The sequence below is a fragment of the Corapipo altera genome, unplaced genomic scaffold (genome assembly GCF_003945725.1).
Source record: "Corapipo altera isolate COAL_440 unplaced genomic scaffold, ASM394572v1 66, whole genome shotgun sequence".
Lineage (NCBI taxonomy): Eukaryota > Metazoa > Chordata > Aves > Passeriformes > Pipridae > Corapipo > Corapipo altera.
Genome location: NW_020884924.1, coordinates 4,535,087 through 4,541,225, shown reverse-complemented (window position 1 = coordinate 4,541,225; position 6,139 = coordinate 4,535,087).

Below are 6,139 nucleotides of genomic sequence, written 5' to 3'. Positions count from 1 at the left end.
CAAACCAGAGGAAGGAGGGAAGGTTTCAAAGGCTGGATGTAAATTGTGCCAACAGTGCAGTATACATAACCTTTTGCACTGTGTTTTTGTACAACTCTAGGTAATAGTTACTTGCACATGTCAGTGTGTCAACGAAGGGGAAGGAATGATCACAGACCAGCCTTTTAGTGGCAGCCAGTCAGTGATTACTAGCTGGGCTGCAGCACTGCAGGTGTGTGGGAAAGTGCCTTGGCAGGAAACACATGAAGTGCAGCATTGTATTCTTTTGTGCAAAAAGATGTGTAAATTGATACCAATGTGTCTGTGCACCTTGTCAGTCAAGCAGAGCAAACTGGAGCATGAGGGCATAAAATCTGTGCATTTTATGTTCCAGCAAAACCCAACACAAACTATAATTTTCTCCTTGTCATTGTGCCCTGCAGGCAGCAAATATACTTTGCTTAAGTATCTGGATTTATCTATCTGTCACATTGTTTTCTTGTAGACACAGTTCATGCAGGGCATTCTTTTCCAAAGTTCCTACCTACTGGTAGACAAAGCACGCTGAATAAACTGGAATTTGATAATTAGCTGACTGGATGATGCAGTGCCCAGCTATTTTCCTTCCTATCATCAAGAGATGGAACATCCTGATTCTATCCTCAGAGTTATACTGTGCACATTGCAATACATGGGGCTCCGTACGGCTTTGACTTGCTTGACCCATCTTCCCCAGCCCATTCCTAAGGCAGAAGTGTGATTCAGCTGCTCAGTAGCACTGCCAAGAGCAGTGTGCCAAACACTGGTCCAATACCAAAATTTTAGTTTTCCATTTGTAGCTTAGATCAACCCTGTCTTCTTGGGATCTATCTGTTTCTAATAGGACTAATTGCATTGTGTTTAGACATACTTGAGTTTGGAACCAGCTTGTCTCAATACCAATAATGGGCCTTTCAAGGTAACAGAGAACTCAGGTTTGCTCAGCTCGTGCAGCTAAGCCAGTTGGCTGTCTCAGCATTGCCAAGGAACTCCTTCACCCCTTCTTGCATTTCTTTCCTTTACTCCTTCCCCTGGGGTCCTATGTCCTCCCTGTGCTGGGTCTTCTTCTGCCTCAGTTCCCTAGTAACTTCCCTAGTAAGCTGAAAAGTATTCCTTCCTCTTTCTTTTCCTCTTCCTTCCCTACACATGTTTTTTTAATTTTTTTTTAATTGGCCTAAGTTTATTTAGCGTGCTCTCTCAGCATGAGGAGCAGGATCATGCTGAATCAGCTGGGAGTAGAGGGTGAAGAGGAAGAGCCTGAATCTTCCCAGCTCTTATATCAACACAGCGGTTGTGGCTGCAGTCCCCAAGCAGGCTGGCCAGGATCACCAGGGAGGTGCTCAGGCAAGAAACACACAGTGAAACCTCTGCTGCAGTGACTCCAACTCCTCACTGTACCCCAGCCCAGTTCAGTTCCCAGCTCAGGCTTTCATTAAAAACAAAACAACCTTGGAGTAGACTTTGGCTGCAGTGCAGATAGCCTGCAGCATGGGTTTAGATTTGCTAACTTCAGTTGTTTGAAAATTAGGGATCTAATCTGAACATCCCATTTAGGCATGCTCTGCAAGTCGGAGGAGTGTGTGAGACAGCTCATTAGTAGACAAACATTGATGTCCAAAGTAAATAGGAAGAATCCCCCACTGGAGTTACTTATCTCTCTCTGTTGACTATAGAGTGATCCTAAGTTAGTTTCCTGAGCAGCCAAAATTAGACGGGATTAATCTTACCCTTAGAGATGCGAAATTTCATCAGTATCAAAGAATTCTGCATCTTACATTTGGCTGTAAAACTTGTCTTTAATATATGCATTGTAACTGCCTCCATGAGCTGGAAATGCATGAGCATATTTATGGCCACTTCCATGCAGAATTGTGTCCCCAGAATGTGATTACAGTAGCAAACAGAAGGCAAGAAAAAAAATCCTCCTCCTGTTTACCTCGTGGAGCTATAAATTATTTTAAAATGCTATGGGATTGGGTTTTGTTGTTGTATTTGATACAATTTGACTAGGTTGTAAATGATACAGTTCTATACAAAAAAATACAAGTTGTTTAATTTACTCTAGGCTCCTAAATATATTCTTTGTTACTGGGACCTAAGATTGTTATTTTTAAAACGTTGTTAGTCCCAAACACCCCATATTATTATTTTTCCTAACTCATTTTTTAAAAAAAAATTATTTATGTAGAAAGCAAAAATAGCTATGGTTCCCTCACTCATACAAGCTTATATTAAACTTCAGAACTGAGAGGCTATTATAGATCTTGATTGCTTTTCAGAACTAAAGAAGTGTATAAAATGTTGGTTATTTTTTTCCCTCAGGACTCTAATTGATTATACAAATGTTAATGAAAACAGAAGAATAAGGAGAGTATATTTAAATACTGAGACCTCCTATCCTTTTTCTTTCTGATTTTGAAACAGTTGTCAGAGAGTGAATGAATATTTCTTATCATTCTTGCATACTTTTTTTCCCTAGTACCTTTAAGATTAACATTTCTCTGTATTGTAGTGACATATTAAAGTGTGAGACTTCCTAATGTATATCTCTGTGTGGCTGGAGTATAAAACTGACATGGGGATGAAGTGAGATGAAGAAAAGGAGAAAGTGATGACATTTTAGCTTCTTTGAAGAATCTGAGCGAGTTTCTGAATTTAGTATTGGGCTCTGGGGTGGGGGTGTAGAGAGTTTAAGAAGGCACAAATCCTTTGTTACAGTTCAGATTAGAAAAAAAATATGATTGTATCAAAGATTTTTAAGCACAGTGAATGGAACACTTCAGTTTAATATTACCCTTATTAGACTTTAAATATTACCCTTATTAAGACTTACTTTAATATTTAATATTTATTATTTTAATACTTTTTACTACATTAGTTTATTATTTATCCATTTATTATATTATTAAATGTATTATTTAATTATTTAATGCTATTAAATCTATATTATTTAAATTTAAGGTCTCTTACCGGCAAACAGTGAAGTTTTAAGGTTAAAATCAACTACCTTTTAAGGACTTTAGTGGAATGTAATTAATAGCCTGCTGAAGGTATGCTGCTTTGTGATGATAACTGTTTCATGGAGAAGTGAGGACAGATCTAGCTGCCTTTAATCTGTGTAACTCCTCTTAGTGCCAACTCTAATGATCTTCAAAGGAAGGGCAAAAGAGAATGATAGACAGTGTGTCTTCATGTTAACTCTCTCCATTGCAAATCTAGCTGCGTTTACAATGAGGCTACTTCTCAAATGTGATACTATTCCCTTGTTCTCCTCAAATGTATTACTCTTTTTTGCATCTCTGAGGGCAGAGGGATTTGCCTTGGGGCCTTTGTTTGCATAACACATTCCCTGTGTGTTTATTAACATACTGTTAAACTATGTTCTCAGCATGAGCAGGCATCCTCTCAGGCCATTGCCTGGGTCTGGGGCTGCTCGAAGGAGAGATAATCACTGGAACTGAGCTGACTCCTCACTGGGAATGTGACTCCACTCACAGCAAGAGAGCAAATAGGAAATGACTTGGGGTGAGTTTCACTAAGCCGGAAAAATGAATTAGACACACTCCTCAACAGAATCTGAAAACATTACATACAGTGTAAAGAGAAAAGGTTAGAGCAAGAGGTTGCTTACCATTCGCACTTTGGAATTGAAATGCGTTTATGGGAACATTATACCTCCTTATGAAGTGAGATTTGTCTTTCAATTGTGTTACCCAGGAAAGAATCCATTCATTGAGCAATCCCTTCATTCTTTATATACAGTTCAAGTTTTGAGAAGTAGGTCAGGTCGGAGGTAAATCTCAACACTTCCCTGTGAAAAACGAAAAAGAAATAAATTTGGAAGTCAAATTGTGGAAATTGCTATGACCTTTGGGATGCCATCCTTTATAATACGCAGTAAAAATATTGGGCTGCTCAGGCTTGCATCGAGTTTACAGGAACATAAATTGCCACAATTGAGCTGCAAGCTTTATGTTCTTAAATCACATCATTATTCTTTGGGATATTGGAAGGGAAGGTAGAAAATAGCAGATTTCCATCCATCTCAAGAAATAATAACAGTCTTACTGATTGCCTTCAGTATTTTGTTGCAGTATATTAGGTCATTTTTAACCCCCTTATTTTAAAGAAAATCTCTTTTAGAAAACATCTGCTATTCAGGATAAATCATGACACTGACAATTTATCTGTCTGATAAGGTGAACATAGTACACCTTTATTTTTGTCTCAGTTGTAGCACACAAAGGCATAGACAGTGGCGGCAAAGCTAGTGAAGCCCATAGAGCTATGAAATGATGTCCGTTTAAACCAACTGAGGGTCTGATCAAAACACCTCCATGTCATAAAACCAAAACTAGCATTTGGTTTAAAATAAAAGTGAGGAAAACTTTAATAAGGTGAAAAGAAAAACAGATGCAGGAGTCAAACAAAAGGAAGAATAAAAGTTGTAGTAATGTTACAAAGGTCCTATAGACCTTTTAAGAACCTTACCATCTTAACACAGTTACTGATTTAAAATAGACCAACCAACCCCAGGATCACGTGAAGGAATGGTCATTGCCAATTAATTTTAATGCTGTGATACTACAGATGAATGATTATGAACATTTTTAATTTTTGGAAGAGAAAGGAAAGAGTAAAAGAAAAAGGAAACTTTGTACTATATGTGCTGATAAAAATCTTGAGACTCTGCCTGCTAGGTTACCACTAAACTAAATTGAAAGTACCAAAAACAAATACTGCTGGAAATTCCTCATGTATAAGGTCTCTGCACCCCTTGGGCATTGGATTTAAATAAGGACTAAGTGGTACCAGCTGGCTTTCATGCCCAAGTGCTTGTGGGGATTCAATCTTTAATGAGCCAGAGAGCACAAAGGCTCCTCCTGAGAAGTGCAGGCTTGGGTTTGTGCTCCTTGCTGTGAGTAAGTTGTTTTCTTCACCCTATTCAGTGAGATGCATTTTCTAATTCAATAAGAGAAAGGAAGTGCAAGATGCTAATAAATAATGTCTCACAGATAGCAGAAGATAATCCAAACAATAGAAACTGTAGAAGGAAAGCATATGTTCCCTCAGGGAGAATTTATTGAAAGCTGAGGTGTAATAATAAGAAGCTACATTCACAAATCTCTAAAGGCAGCTTTGCACTGCTTCAGCAGTGCAGAGCAACTTAAATCCAGCTTAAATTTCCAGTGAAGTATGCATTTGTGTAACTGACTCCTCTGGCTTCATAAGGCTTTCATAAGGTAGGTATATGACGAGGGGAGAGCTGTGGCCCAGGTGACCTGTTCCCTCATGATTCATTCAGGTGGTTTTGAAGTCTCCTCTTCAGTTACCTCAAGCCCAGTTCAGATGCAGCCCAGGGGTACAGATCAAAGTTTGTTGTTGTTGTTGTCTGTGTTTTCTTGATGAGAAAAAGGAGAAAAGCGAAACTCCAAATAATTCAACCATGCATAAAAACCAGATTATGATACAAATCAAGTTAGTTTCTGGTACTGATTTTGCTTTGACTATGTGTCTTTTCCTGAATAATCATCTCTAAAGTGTTGCTCAAAGTACACATGAGTCAGACTGTCTGCACAAATAAAGTTTGTGCCTGATAAAATCTTGAAGGTGTAGAGTTTGCCCTCACTTCATATGAAGAATTTGTGCCCTGTGCTACTCCAGCAGCTAAATACCTTGTAGTCTTTAGTATGTTTTTGTGCGTGGCATTGCTGTGACACGACCATGGTAACACGTAACAAGTTGTGACACTGTCTATGGATATAAGAGAAGGTCAGTAGAGATTAGAACTCTGATCAGACATGTTAGAACCAGCAGAATATTTAGGTTCTTTGAAGTCAGGTAATGCATTGCCTTGCCTTTAGATGTTGAGTGCCTACAACACCAGAAATCTTTTAGCCGTATATAACCTGTAAAAGGTACATGGTAAGTAAGGCCCTTCTAATGGGATCAAAAACTCCCTATGTATATGCAAAAGTAATCTGCTTACAGGTAGCAATAAGAAGCACATGGACCAGTACTGTGTCAGAAATCTTTGACAGGCTCTTGTAGTTCAGATGCTTGCTGTCTGGAGCTTCTTCTCTTCTGCTTGTCCTCTCTCCTTTCTTAGCTTAAGAAGTGT